At 48.2% G+C, this 16,188-nt stretch overlaps 1 protein-coding gene across 1 annotated transcript in view; it reads right to left on the bottom strand.

Annotated features, from left to right (window-relative positions):
- The window catches only part of LOC126203093 (protein still life, isoforms C/SIF type 2), a 582,152-nt gene that overhangs the window by 400,897 nt on the left and 165,067 nt on the right, over positions 1-16,188 (bottom strand). The gene's annotated exons all lie outside the window — the stretch shown is intronic.

Genomic DNA, 16,188 nt, shown 5'->3' with positions numbered 1-16,188 from the left:
CGTGGAAACATGCGAAAGTTGTAGCTAGGGACCGATGACCGTCGCAGTCTGGTCCCTTTAATCCCACAAACCAACCAAAGTTGTAGCTGTCCCCGAGGCCGGAAAAGACCTGCGGCTGCCGCAAAACCACAGGCCCATCAGCCTGTTGCCCGCAGTTTCGAAGGTCTTCGAGAGGCTGTATGTCAGGAGGCTGTGGTGACACGTCGGGGAGGAAGATCTGCTCCCTGACGAACCACCGGCCGAAGTGGCCAAGCGGTTCAAGGAGCTACAGTCTGCAACCGCGCGACCGCTACGGTCGCAGGTTCGAATCCTGCCTCGGGCATGGATGTGTGTGATGTCCTTAGGTTAGTTAGGTTTAAGTAGTTCTAAGTTCTAGGGACTGATGACCTCAGAGCCATTTGAACCATTTTGAACCCTGACGAGCAGTTTGGCTTCAGGAGGGGCCACTCCACGCAGCAGCAACTGCTTCAAATGGCTCTGAGCACTATGGGACTTAACATCTGTGGTCATCAGTCCCCTAGAACTTAGAACTACTTAAACCTACCTAAGGACATCACACACATCCATGCCCGAGGCAGGATTCGAACCTGCGACCGTAGCAGTCGCGCGGTTCCGGACTGAGCGCCTAGAACCGCGAGACCACGGCGTCCGGCAGCAACTGCTTCGACTGGTAGAGTAGGCGATGGGGGCGCTGGAACGTCGCGAGTATATTGGGGTGGTACTCCTGGGCCTTTCCAGAGCCTTCGACAGCGTGTGGGACGACGGCCTTGTGTATAAACTTACACAAGGCCTACCGGTGTCGCACGCCCGCCTGCTCAAATCCTAATTGACTGGACGCACCTTCCACGTGCACGTCGACGACGGGACGTCTACAGCACGCCCCTTGCTCTACGTTCCGAAGAGGCAAGGCGTGCACGTTGCGCTCTACTCGGACGATACGGCGCTCTACGGCAGAAGCATCAACGCCAGGCCGATGCATCACCGCCTGCAGTCGGCTTGCGACGTCCTCGGAGCTTGGGCCACCAAATGGCGGCTCAAGTTTAACGCAGCCAAGTCAGGCGGTGATCTTCACTAGGAATAAGATTCCTGCCGACCTCCAGCCACTCAGCATCATGGGAGGCCCCATCCCATGGTCGAACACCGGACGCTACCTAGGCGTTACTCTGGACCGGCGCCTGACGTGGAAGGCGCACATCAGGGAATTAAGGGTTAAAGCGCCTGGCAGATTGCGCCTGTTGTACCCCTTAATGAACCCAGCGACGACCCTGCCCCCACACTGCGGCATTACTCTGTACCTGACACTAATCAGGCCAGTGTTAGAATACGCTGCTGTGGTGTGGGGCAACGCGGCCGATTCGTCCATCGCAAAGCTGCAGACGGTCCAGAACAAGGCGCTCACGTTAGCGCTTCACCTGCGACGAGACTTCAGCACCGAAGAACTCCACAGAGTAGCGGAAGTCCCGCTGCTGAAACACCGATCCCGGCAGGCGGCACATCGTTTTTACGCGGCCGCCCGGATGTCGGAGAACGACCTTGAACGCAACTTGGGAAACCAACTGCACTGGCGCCCGACCACAAGGTAGCCAGACCTGTTGCTGGAGTGAAGGCTCGCCGCATCATGAGCCAGAAGAACTAACGGAAGCAACGCAACCGTGAGGAAGATTCCGACGAGAGGACAACTTCCAACACACCCGGGACGAAGTAGGAAAGGCGTGATCCGCTCACCCTAAAACACACCGGAGTACGAAGTTCCGCGAATTTGCGTAGCGTAACAAGACTTCCTTCACTTCGCACCCAGCTACGGTACGGTCCGCGTCAGTCACATGCCAGAGTCTCGCTGCCTCGGATGACGTCACAGACAGGCTGCAACTAAACGCATATTTTCAGTAATAATCGAAAGTGAACTCGCGAGGACTGTAAATCGTCCTGGATCGTTTAGATTTGCGAAAAGACTTGACTTCGCACCCATCTATCATCCGGTCCGCGTCAGTCAAACGCCGGAGTACGCGATGCCTCAGATTACATCGCAGCCAGGCCGCAACTAAACTCACGTTTTCAGTGTAAATAGGAAGTGAACTCGCGAGGACTGTACACCGTCCTGATCGCTTAGATTTCGCAGAAGTGTGCCGCCCGTGTCATCCTCAGCCTCAAATGGTTCAAATGGCTCTGAGCACTATGGGACTTAACTGCTGTGTTCATCAGTCCCCTCGAACTTAGAACTACTTAAACCTAACTAACCTAAGGGCATCACACACATCCATGCCCGAGGCAGGATTCGAACCTACGACCATAGCGGTCGCGCGGTTCCGGACTGTAGCGCCTAGAACCGCTCGGCCACACCGGCCGTCCTTAGGCATCACTGGATGCCGGTACTGAGGATACTGTGGTCAGCATATCTCAACTGTTGTCTGTTTTCACGACATACTGCTACTTCTCAGTCAAGTAGCTCTTCCGTTTGCCTCATAAGGGCTGACTGCACCCCGCCTGCCAACAGCACTGCCGCGCGGGGTAGCCGAGCGATCTAAGGCGTCTTGTCACGGTTCGCGCGGCTCCCCCCGTCGGAGGTTCGAGTCCTCCCTCGCGCATGGGTGTGTGTGTTGTCCTTAGCGTAAGTTAGATTAAGTAGTGTGTAAGCTTAGGCACCGATGACCTCAGAAATTTGGTCCCATAAGACCTTACCACCACAAATTTATACAACAGCACTCAGCAGACCCGGATGGTGAACAATCCCAAGTAATAGCCAACCTCGGCAGCGCTTAACTTCGGTGATTTGACGAGAACCAGTGTTAAAACTGCAGCAAGGCTGTTGGCCACAATAATTCTTACTTTTCCATAAATTGCTTATACATTCCCTGACAAAAAGAATTGAAGCACCCAGAAGGAGAGGATGAAACAAAATAAAACTTTATACGTCGAGGGGATATGTGATATTATATGTGATTACAAAATCGAATCAAATCTACGTTGAACTTGGGAGTAAGAGCCCTCTTATCAGCATGACGTTGAAGCTCCTCTTGCCTGGACGAGTGCACTGATTCGGTTGGGAAGGATATCAGCATGTCGTTGTATCCTTTTCTGAGGCCAGCTGGCCCACAAATTTTCTAACCGGTCCTCGATATTCTGGGTGTTGGCAATGGGATGGGCTTGACGTCTAACGTCTGATGGCTCCCCACACGATGAGACCAGGAGTGGATGACTAAGATCCCCAAAACACTGGGAGAATGAGACTCCTCCGAGGTCGCCACCATATTGCCGACGGTGATCACCCGGGACAGTGCGGGAATTGCGATTCATCGCTGAACACAATGTGACGCCATTCATAAGCAGTTCGTACTCCCCAGTCACGTCACTACTTCAAAAGCAGACGCTTGTGTTGTGGTGTTACCGGAAACATACGTATGAGACAGTAATCCCTCGTCAGGCTGCTAATCTCAGTCCAATGGTGCGAACACAGAATGTCAAAGGTAGTCCATTTCTTGTTCTCGAATGGGAGGCGCAGATGTGAAGATGTTACGATGTGATTGTTGCACAATACGGCAGTCTCACATCGCCAATACAATGAGATGACAAAAGTCATGGGATACCTCCGAATACTGTGTCGGACCTCCTTTTGCTCGGAGTAATGCAGCAATTAGACGTGACATGGAAACAACAGGTCGTTGGAAGTGCCCTGAATAAATATTGAGCCATGCTGAGTCCATGGTCGTCCATAATTATGGAAGTGTTGCCCGTGAAAGATTTTATGCACGAACTGATCTCTCGGTTACGTCCCATAAATATTCGATGCTCATATCATGAAATCTGGGTGGCCAAAGCATTCGTTCGTACTGTCCAGGACGTTCTTCAAACCAGTCGCGAACATTTGTGGCCCAGTGACATTATGCATTCTCAGCCATAAAAATTCCATAGGTGTTTGGGGACATAACGACCGCGAATGGCCTCAAATGGCCTTCAAGTAACCGAACATTCAGAGGTCTCAGTCCATTCCATTTGAGCACAGCCTACACCATTATGTAACGACCCCCACCCATACATATTGGGGCCATGGCTTCGTGGAGCCTCTGCCATACTCGAACCCTACCGTCAGCACTTACCAACTGAAAACAGGGCTCATCTGACCAGGCCACGGGTTTCTAGTAGTCTAGGCTCCAACCGGTGTGGTCACGAGCTCAGTAGGCATGTTGCAGCCGATGTCGTGCCGTTAGCAAAGGCACTATCGTCGATCGTCTGCTGCCACAGCCCATTAACACCAAATTTCGCCGCACTGTCCTAACGGATACGTTCCCTGTACGTCTCACATTGGTTTCTGCGGTCATTTCCGGCAGTGTTTCTTGTCTGTTAGCACTGACAACTGTAAGAAAACGCCGCCGCTCTCGGTCGTTAAGTAAAGGCTGTCGGCAACTACGTTATTAGTGGTGAGAGGTCCGCCCCCGGTAGCTGAGTGGTCAGCGCGACAGACTGTCAATCCAGAGGGCCCGGGTTCGATTCCCGGCTGAGTCGGAGATTTTCTCTGCTCAGGGACTGGGTGTTGTGTTGTCCTAATCATCATCATTTCATCCCCATCGACGCGCAAGTCGCCGAAATGGCGTCAAATCGAGAGACTTGCACCAGGCGAATGGTCTACCCGACGGGAGGCCCTCGTCACACGACATTTCATTTCAGTGGTGAGAGGTATTATCTGAAATGTGATATTCTATGCACACTCTTGATACTGTCTTTCGTGGAATACTGCGATTTTCGAAATGAAATTTCCGATGCATCTAGCTACAACTACCATTACCCGTTCAAAGTTTGTTAATTCCTGTCGTACGTCCATAGTCACGTCTGAAACCTTTTCACACGAATCACCTGGTTACAGATGACAGCTCCGACAATGCACTGCCCCTTTATACCTTGTGTATACAAGCTGACTGTTAATAAAACCGACAAACTGCAGGGATAGATTCCTGAATGGAAATGAAGGAAAAGTGGTCCTCTGAACATGTGTCTAGAAATGCATAGCTGCCACAGTAGATGGCGCTGACGAATGAAAGTTCCTCTTACATTGTGCCGTGTGTTTCAAGCGTGTAGCAGGCTGTGTGATTGACGCAGTCACTTTAAGCAGCAGAATTGTCCGGTATAACGTCGGGAACAAGCCAATGGGGTGTTTCTGAACGGCCAAGCAGATGAAAACAGTCGAGATGTAGCAACGCTATATATACGAAAAAAGCATCATCACAGACACGAGTCACATCAGACAACGTTTCAAGTCAATTTCGGGTGTTTGTCTGAAAGGACCCGTTAGCATACAAACGCTCAAAAAGGGCTTGAAATGTTGTATGACGTGGTTGGACTCTGTGAGGGTACTTGTTCTGATACAGCCGTGCTGCCTCTCGACCGTCTCCAACTGCTTGGCCATACACAAAGCCTATCTAGGATTGTTCCCCACATGAATACCGGATCATTCTGCTGCTTATGGAACGCTGCGTCAGTCACATAGCCTGCTACACGCAAGGCACATGGCACTTGGCTGCAGTAACTTTCATTCGTTATCGCCATCTGCCATAGCAACGATGTATTTCCGGATGCATGTTCTGTAGTGTCGCGGAATAGTAGAGAGTTGGAAACGTGGAATATTGTCAATGTTTCGTTGTCTATGCCGAGAGCCAGAGGCAGTAGGTTAGCCAAGAGGTAAGAGGATTGCACACGTATCGGAATGTGTCGTCACGCAGGGGCAATGGCCAGGTTACACACAACAGGCAACAGAGCACGTGGGTTTGTGTTAGACGGAGACTTTTGTAGAGTGTAAGACAGAGGTATAGCGTCAGCTGTACTGCATTTCACAACTTCGCGTAAGTCTGCCGTAACAACACGTAACTCTGTCAGAAGAACACCTAAGGGGCGAGTACGACAGATAAATCAGCAGTATAAGTGGAACGAATGCGTTCATTACAAACGAGCAGGACGTTGCTCGTGCTTCCTTTAAATACGCCAGCTTCGATAGTAACAAGGCACTCGCAGTTAGACTTGCAGTTAGATGTGTACTGGGTCACTGCATAGCGCTCAGCTCGGTGATCGACATGTTAATCTTTATTAAGGAGACGTTGCAGTAAAGGGCGGCCCATCCAGCAGCAGACGTGAGGGGGCAGTACCAGCTCTGGTCCTGCTGCCGCTGTCAATCATCAACCCAGGATTAGCAGACATCACAGACTCACTCGCCGCCAATGCTGACCACATCAGTGAGTCGTCGTCGAGATCGCCATGACAACCGGGTGAGCCAACGACGCTGGGGATCAGCAGTCCATTCCGCCTGTCCATCACGGACGAGCCACCAAGAGAAGCAGGGAAGAAGACGGGGTGGAATAGAGTACACTCCACACTACGAGAACGTCTCTCGTGCCGACAGCGCCGGGACTCCAACCTGGAGCCTCCTATGTGCAGCGGCCTGCTGTCCGCCGCCGAGCCGGCTGGCCAGCCGGGCGCCGCCAGCCACGCGCGGTCGAAGTAAGCGCATTCCACGCTACGTCACAGCACGCGGCGCTGCGCTAGCAAGACTGGTGCGGCCCGGAGCTGGTGTCATCGCTCCGAGTCAGCGAGGACTCGGGGAAGCTCGTCGATATCACCAAGCTCAGCCAGCGTGTGTTACGCGGGCCACATTGTACTCGGCAGGAATAAAGGTGTCATTAATTAATAATGTTTCTTTGGCGTTTCTGACGCGTCCACAGTCATTTCTTAGCATCCTGACAACTGGAGAGGTCACCGCTCGGCTTCCAGTCTACCGTAGGCGACCGGGACCACCGGGGGCGCCTACAGTTTATAGGACCCTTTTTCCTTCATTTCCAGTCAGGAATCTGTCCCTGCAGTTTGTCAGTTTTATTAATGTTCATCCTGCATGTGCATTTCACTAGCCCTTGACTTTTGTCACCTCAGTGTTGTCAACTAGCGCAGGGTTGTAGGGTCGTGGATGGGTTTCTCAGTCGGGTGACATCCAATGACTAGTCAATGTTCGAAGTCACTGAGCAGTCCTGGTAGACCTATTTTATAACAACACAGTATATCATGTCTTCTTTTACAATGGCGGGTCCGCCGCTCATGACATGTAATGGTCAGCTCCATGTTGTAAGGCTGTTCGGATATTTTTAATGAGATACAGTACCAGAATAAAGGTGGAAGATACGTTCGATTTGAAGTGAAACCAGAGTGTTAATACGCGTTCGTGGAGCGCTAGATCAAGTAAAGCTGATACGCATAAGCGGCCACTTTACAAGGATCGTTTGTAGGATACCACGCATTAGGAGACTGTGTGAGGGCAAAGTTATGCTGGAAACCGAAGGGAACAGTGCGCGTCTTTGTGATGCCTGACAGTGGAGGGACATCCAGCAACAAAACGGACAACGGCGATGCCAGCATCACAACAGGTTTCCCAGGCGGCCGTGGAGCGGCGCGGCTCATATTTCGCTGTGAAGTCCTGCCGTGGCCGCTTGCTTTAAAGCGATCAATGCTGGACAACTTGGCCGGCGCCGGCTCTGGCTCTGCCTGTGGCGTGAGGACGCCCCCTCCTCCTCCCCCACTTCCACTCCCACTGTCCCAACCCCTCACCCTCCCACCCCTTGCTTCCCTCCCTCCCTCCCTCTCGCCCCGTCACTTTTTCAAGCGCAGCCGCCGCTGCCGCCGCCGTCCCAGCAGACGGCATTGTTTTGGCTCTCGTCTCGGAGCACTCCCTCTTTATATTTGCCCAGCCAGCCATCACGCCTTGCTGCGCAGGTCTCCTCCGCCAGCTCCACGGCTGCAACGTGCGTGATATATTTGTGTAGAAAGCCGTCCGATTTTTCGGCTCGAGTGCCACAGGTTGTTGTTGTAGCTGCTGCTGCTAACCTAACCATCCGTTTCTACACCACGCTCCTTTCCCCTTTTTTGTTTTCTCTTTTATTGTTCGCTCACTACCACAGCTCTAGCTTTTCCGCGCTCCTTGCATTCTCTATCTCTACCTCTCTCCCCCTCAGGCGCGTCTTTTTCCTCCCCTGCCGCGGACTTCCGTCCCTCCGTCCGCCGACTCGCCAGAGCGAAATGAAGTTACGCCGGCAGCGCGGAGGTTTCTGTGAGCAATGGCTGCCGGCGTGCCATGTGTTGCGTTATGTCTGTGCAGGCCCTGGAATAAACAAACGCGTCTGTGGCTGGTCTCGTGGTTGCATAAACAAGCCGCCGAGGGACACGTGCGATTTACGACGTCATAAACGGCGCCACTAGCGCCTACGCTACAGAGCTTCTGCGACTTGCACCTCCAACACAACGTAGTGTAACTTGAAGAGGACACTTCAGCCGCACGTTAAAGGTTACACCTACAGAAACGGTCATAGCGCGGCTGTAGCATAGACTTATAACAACGTCGTTGTTGTTTTATTTCTGTTGTTATGGACTGCAGTCCGAAGACAGGTTTCATGCTCTCCATGCTAGTCTAGCCCAAGCCCTGTGAAAGCCTCTTCATCGAGGCATGACTACGGCCCCTTACATCCATTTGAACACGCTTACGTACTAGTCTCCCTCTACAATCCTCCCCCCCCCCCTCCCCCACCGTACTTCCTTCTATTACCAAGACAATTCCTTTATGCCTCAGGTTGTGTCCTGTCAATCGATCCCTTCTCTCAGTCATTTTCCTTTTACCCCAGTTAGATTCATTCTCATACAGCACCACATTTCAGAAGCTTCTATCTTCTTGTTGAATGGTTTACACGTGGCCCGTGTGTCACATCCATACAAGACTACACCTCATACAAATAGCTTCAGATGAGACTTCCTAATACCTAAACTTACTTTTATTGTTAACAAATTCCCCATTTTCAGCAATGTTGTTCTTGCTGTAGTCTGTCTGTACTTTATATCCTCTCTACTTCTGCCATGATCATTTATTTTGCAGCCCAAACGGCACTACTTTTAGTCTCACTTCCTTATCTAATTCTCTCACCATAACCTGATTTAATTTGCCCACAGATCTCGTTGAGCTCCTCTTTCCTGTCTGTGAAAGAATTACAGATTCGTCGGCAGACATGACAGTTTTTATTTCTTCGTCCTAAACTTTAATTCCATTTCGAAATTTCTCCTTGGTTCTCTTTACAGTTTCCTCATTCTACGAACTGAATAACATTTCTTCAGTGTTTTTTTTCAGGCTAATGACACGTCCGTATCGATATTTTTGGGTAAGCTAGAGGTGCTGCTTCTAATTGAAGTTTCTTTGGCACACCGCTGGAGGACACAACTTCCAGGTTAAAGACAGCCAGTCTGCTGGCAGCCAGGAATGGATGAAGGTTTCCCAGCATAGAGAAGAGTGTTGATTTTGAAATGGGGAAGGCTTTCCTGTTTGGAGATGGCTACGCAGTGGTAGCTGTATGTAAAATCGCCGCTTCGTATGTGCCTTCTCCATTGTGTTTGTGGAACATTCACTGTGGTGGTCCCAGGTTTTAATTGCAACACCAAAGTTATTCATAGAGGTGTACCTGCTGCGAGGCTGTGTGGCAGTTATTACCATCATGCAACGGAAGTTAATGATGAGGTCCTATCTGCGGTATCGTGAAATAAGAGTTGCGCAAAGGTGAGTTAACTTACTAGTACATCGCAGGAGTTCGGCTACCCAATTATTTCTATTTATTCAGAATTCCAATGGAAGTGCCAGCGGTGGCTTCGTGTCTTTTGGATGATTCGATTTCGTTTCTAGTTATAACTCAACCTGGGCGGCATTCTATCGTAGACTGCTTGGTCTTTAACCACCTGAGCTGGCACTCGGTTAAGTGTAATTCGACCTAAGAAATTATCTAGTAATTGGTAATTCATTTGATCAATGCATTTCTGTTTTAAGCGACGGGAAAGATGCAAAACTGCTGCCTTCTCACAGACGTCGTGTGACTAGGGCCTCCCGTCGGGTAGACCGTTCGCCGGGTGCAAGTCTTTCGATTTGACGCCACTTCGGCGACTTGCGTGTCGATGGGGATGAAATGATGATAATTAGCACAACACAACACCTAGTCCCTGAGCGGAGAAAATCTCCGACCCAGCTGGGAATCAAACCCGGGCCCTTAGGATTGACATTCTGTCGCGCTGACCACTCAGCTACCGGGGGCGGACTTCTCATAGATGATACGCTTGTGATGAAAAGTATCCAGTCACCCCCAAAAACATACGTTTTCATATTAGGTGCAGTGTGCTGCTACCTACAGTCAGACACTTCATATCAGCGACCTCAGTAGTCATTAGACATCGTGAGAGAGCAGAATGGGGCGCTCCGCGCTCACGGACTTCGAACGTGGTCAGGTGATTGGGTGTCACTTCTGTCACACGTCTATACGCGAGATTTCCACACACCTAAACATCCCTAGGTCCACTGTTTCCGATGTGATAGTAAAGTGGAAACGTGAAGTGACACGTACAGCACAAAAGCGTACAGGCCGACCTCGTCTGTTGACTGACAGAGACCGCCGACAGTTGAAGAGGGTCGTAATGTGTAATAGGCAGAGATCTATCCAGACCATCACACAGGAATTCCAGTCTCCATCAGGATCCACTGCAAGTACTATGACAGTTAGGCGGGAGGTGAGAAAACTTGGATTTCATGGTCGAGCGGCATCGCATAAGCCATACATTACGCCGGTAAATGCCAAATGATGCATCTCTTGGTGTAAAGAGCGTAAACATTGGACGACTGAACAGTGGTAAACGTTGTGTGGAGTGAAGAATCACGGTACACAATGTGGCGATCAATGGCAGGCTGTGGGTATGGCGAATGCCCGGTGAACGTCATCTGCCATCGTGTGTAGTCCCAACAGCAAAATTCGGAGGCGGTGGTGTTGTGGTGTGGTCGTGTTTTTCATGGAGGGGCTTGCACCCTTTGTTGTTTTCCGTGGTACTATCACAACACAGGCCTACACTGATGTTTTAAGCACCTTCTTGCTTACCACTGTTGAAGAGCAATTCGGGGATGGCGATTGCATCTTTCAACACGATCGAGCACCTGTTCATAATGCACGGCCTGTGGTTGAGTGGTCTCACAACAATAACATCCCTGTAATGGACTGGCCTGCACAGAGGCCTAACCTGAATCCCATAGAACACCTTCGGTATGTTTTGGAACGCTGACTTCGTGCCAGGCCTTCCCGACCGACATCGATACCTCTCCTCTGTGCAGGACTCCGTGAAGAATGGGCTGCCATTCCCCAACAAACCTTCCAGCACGTATGCCTGCGAGAGTGGAAGCTGTCATCAAGGCTAAGGGTGGGCCGACACCATACTGAATTCCAGCATTACCGATGGAATACGCCACGAACTTGTAAGTCATTATCAGCTAGGTGTCCGGATATTTTAGAACACATAGTGTATGTAATTGTTTAAAGATGATATTGTACGTGTGGTAATATTGCTTTTCTGTTTTAGAGCTCTAAACATTTACTGTTTTTAGTTTACTAGCCTCTCGCAACTTTGTACATTGCTGATTCCGTCATGTGGTGAGACAAAATGATAAATCCCCCTTACATGCCTAATTACCGAGTCATGAGTTTGTGCAGTCCGATTGGTCCTGAGAAAATTGTGTCCATGATTTACGCATAATACTAACTGTAACTTTTGTTACACCATTTCCCCGTTCTAATACTACCTTGGTTAACTACATTTTTACCTCCCGCGTAAGGTTATTCCATTTCATTTGCATACTACTATATTTACTTAGTACAGCATAAACTTACAGGTAGATCTCAGCTGCTTGGAAGAGGAACTCCAGTATTTCGGAGCCTCAGCACAGTCTGTTTGTAAACTGAAGAGCGAACAGCGCTTATTGTAACGGAAGTCACCCCTCCCGAAAGAACGTATGGAAACTCGGTTCATGACAACCAGTGTGCAACGGTTTACATTAATTCTGTTCATTACGTTTCTTTCATTAGTTGTATTAGTTACTTCATCCCTACAGTGTTAAGATGAGATTTCTAACTTTCCCTGCGTGTAGATCGTTCTATAAAGTTTCGGACAAATTGTCGGATGTCGGCTGTCACGGTATATGTGTGCTCTATACACGTGAAGATGCCCAGGAAAGTCTGTGCCAGAATATTGTCGTTGTCAAATTATCAACATCCGTCAGTTCATCCGAAACTTGAAGGAACAGCGTTCAGCTTTTTTGGTAAGGTATCACCAATCATCTGGTTTCATCACACCTCTTCATCTCAGAGTAGGATTTCCCCCAAATTTTTATGATATACTCCAATCTCTGTCCTCCTTTACGGATTTTATCCTCTACAACACCCTTTGCAGTGGGTGCACGTAACACGACGGCAGCGCGAAATATTCTGCGCAGAGCTAGAGGAAGAAAGCTTTGTGACTTCAGCAGAGTAACTCCTGCTTCTGACCGACACCTCATGCTCCAGCCGTTGCCTCCCTTGGTAACTGTTGGTAACTGGCAACGCTGGGGTGAGCGCTACACCCAGCCACTGCTGCTTCTGACTCTTCCTACACGTGGATCAATATAACAAAGTGACTGACAGTTGAGCGGAGGGGAGTAATGTTGTCAGTTTGTCGTTGCACGCAATCGCAATACGGCTCCGACTGAAGCAGCTATGCGGTTCTGTACTGAGTTCAGTACATTCATTACGTTCACATTTAAAGGGCAGCTCTGAGTTCGCTCTCCAGGATCGTCTACATCTACATTGATACTCTGCATATCACTTATAACTGCCTGGCAGTGGGTTCATCGAATCACATTCACAATAATTCTGTATTATTCCAATCTTGTACAGCGGACGGAAAAAAACGAACACCTATCTTTCGGTGCGATCTCTGATTTCCCTTATTTTATTATGGTGATTGTTTCTACCTACATAGGTCGCGGTCAATTTTCGCATTCGGAAAGTTGAAATTTCGTGAGAAGATTCCGCCGCAAAGAAAAACCGCCCTTTTTTATGTCCACCCCAGATCGTGTATTGTTTCACTGAGACTCTCTCCCCTATTTCGCGATAATAAACAACGTGCTGCCCTTCTTTGAAACTTCTAAATGTACTCAGTCAATCCTGTCTGGTACGGATCCCACACCGCGCATCAGTAATCTAAGAGAGGATGGACAGGCGTAGTGCATGCAGTCTCTTTAGCAGATCTGCTACATTTTCTAAGTGTCCTGCCAATAAAACGCAGTCTTTCGTTAGAATTCCGCGCTACATTTCCTACCTGTTCCTTCCATTGAAGTTGTTCGTAATTGTAATTCCTAGCTATTTAGTTGAGTTTACGGCCTTTAGATTTGACTGATTTATCGTGTAACCGAAGTTCAACCGTTTCCTTTTAGCACTCATGTGGGTGTTCTCATACTTTTCGTTACTTAGGGTCAATTGCCAATTTCCGTAGTACCCTTAACATTTTCCTGAGAAATTTGAAAGTTAGCTGCCACACATTTCATAAAAATACACACCGTATGTTAGAACAAATCACGACAGTTATATTACAACCCGCATCCGACGCCCACAGTTGATACAGGGTGTTTCAAAAATGACCCGTATATTTGAAACGGCAATAAAAACTAAACGAGCAGCGATAGAAATACACCGTTTGTTGCAATATGCTTGGGACAACAGTACATTTTCAGGCAGACAAACTTTCGAAATTACAGTAGTTACAATTGTCAACAACAGATGGCGCTGCGGTCTGGGAAACTCTATAGTACGATATTTTCCACATATCCACCATGCGTAGCAATAATATGGCGTAGTCTCTGAATGAAATTACCCGAAACCTTTGACAACGTGTCTGGCGGAATGGCTTCACATGCAGATGAGATGTACTGCTTCAGCTGTTCAATTATTTCTGGATTCTGGCGGTACACCTGGTCTTTCAAGTGTCCCCACAGAAAGAAGTCACAGGGGTTCATGTCTGGCGACTAGGGAGGCCAATACACGCCGCCTCCTGTATGTTTCGGATAGCCCAAAGCAATCATACGATCATCGAAATATTCATTCAGGGAATTAAAGACGTCGGCCGTGCGATGTGGCCGGGCACCATCTTGCATAAACGACGAGGTGTTCGCAGTGTCGTCTAAGGCAGTTTGTACCGCCACAAATTCACGAAGAATGTCCAGATAGCGTGATGCAGTAATCGTTTCGGATCTGAAAAATGGGCCAATGATTCCTTTGGAAGAAATGGCGGCCCAGACCATTACTTTTTGAGGATGCAGGGACGATGGGACTGCAACATGGGGCTTTTCGGTTACCCATATGCGCCAGTTCTGTTTATTGACGAAGCCGTCCAGATAAAAATAAGCTTCGTCAGTAAACCAAATGCTGCCCACATGCATATCGCCGTCATCAATCCTGTGCACTATATCGTTAGCGAATGTCTCTCGTGCAGCAATGGTAGCGGCGCTGAGGGGTTGCCGCGTTTGAATTTTGTATGGATAGAGGTGTAAACTCTGGCGCATGAGACGATACGTGGACGTTGGCGTCATTTGGACCGCAGCTGAAACACGGCGAACGGAAACCCGAGGCCGCTGTTGGATCACCTGCTGCACTAGCTGCGCGTTGCCCTCTGTGGTTGCCGTACGCGGTCGCCCTACCTTTCCAGCACGTTTATCCGTCACGTTCCCAGTCCGTTGAAATTTTTCAAACAGATCCTTTATTGTATTGCTTTTCGGTCCTTTGGTTACATTAAACCTCCGTTGAAAACTTCGTCTTGTTGCAACAACACTGTGTTCTAGGCGGTGGAATTCCAACACCAGAAAAATCCTCTGTTCTAAGGAATAAACCATGTTGTCTACAGCACACTTGCACGTTGTGAACAGCACACGCTTACAGCAGAAAGACGACGTACAGAATGGCGCACCCACAGACTGCGTTGTCTTCTATATCTTTCACATCACTTGCAGCGCCATCTGTTGTTGAAAATTGTAACTACTGTAATTTCGAAAGTTTGTCCGCCTGAAAGTGTACTGTTGTCCCAAGCATATTGCAACAAACGGTGTATTTCTATCGCTGCTAGTTTAGTTTTTATTGCCGTTTCAAATATACGGGTCATTTTTGAAACACCCTGTAGGTACTACGCCGAGGTAACGGAATGATGTGACAACTGTACTCCGATTAGTTGTTGCTGCAGTAGCTGCTCATAAATGACTAGCTGTCGGTCACTTTCTTATCCTGTTTCAGGATTTCAAACCTATTACAAACTTTTTCTGCTTACTGCTTAACTTCAGCGAAACGTGGAAAGCCTACTGGCCGTATCTTGGTATTAATTCTGTACTGATGTTGACAACGGCGTCCACGAAGTTGATTGTCATCACAATTCATCCTCCAATAATAGCGCTCTTTGTGAGTACAATTACCCTGGAGAATGATATCGCAGGTCACAACACAGAGAAATTAACGAAAAAAAAACGAGCTTTCGAGTTTCTTTGTCAGCGACACTGGAATTCATTTGTACAGTGAAGTCCTCCAAACCTCGCATTTGCTATTTACAACGAAATACTTAATTTGGCTTCCATCAAAGAAATTAAAAATGTTCGACTTTACAGAATATTTGATCATCGGCTGATAGTGAAATTCTGTTTTTACAATGGTTTCACACCGTAAGCTGCACGTGCAGATTTTATGTAATTCTACTGAACCCGCCGCTCTTTTTATAAATCTGAGTTTCGCTCGCGATTAGTCGACCTATTCCTAATCGATAGCGCCAGATGGAAACTCCTTTGTAATGTATAACATAAAATGATACGCAATAAAAGCTTTTCTGTCAATTTCGGCCACTATATCAAATCGATCTTTTTACTTGTATTCACTTCTTGTCAGTTTTCTTCTTGTGGTTCAGCTTTTCGTATTTCTTTTCTGTTTTACGAGTAATACCCAGCTTTAGGAAGATGTATTGGACTCACAACCACCTCGTCTTCACAGTGACATAATGCTACTGAGCCGGATAGTTTCTGTGAAATACGCCTTAATGAGAGCACTGCTCATCTTAATTTTGACACTTTTTTTAAAGTCTTTTGAAGCAATTGAGGTAATTCAGTAGAAGCACGAAACAAAATAACTCTATTCTGTAACTAGTTTTACTTAAAAGACACAGTTCTAATTAATATAAATATATAATAATTAAATTAATATAAATATATAATATTAATATAAATTAATTAATATAAATTAATTAATATAAACATCGACAAAAACACACCAGTAAGTTTCGTAATCCTTTGGTAACAAAATATCCCGT

The sequence above is a fragment of the Schistocerca nitens genome, chromosome 9, assembly GCF_023898315.1.
Source record: "Schistocerca nitens isolate TAMUIC-IGC-003100 chromosome 9, iqSchNite1.1, whole genome shotgun sequence".
In the NCBI taxonomy this organism is placed as follows: Eukaryota; Metazoa; Arthropoda; class Insecta; order Orthoptera; family Acrididae; genus Schistocerca; species Schistocerca nitens.
Note: the sequence above shows the minus strand (reverse complement) of the source record. Positions and strands in the feature narration are given on the sequence as shown.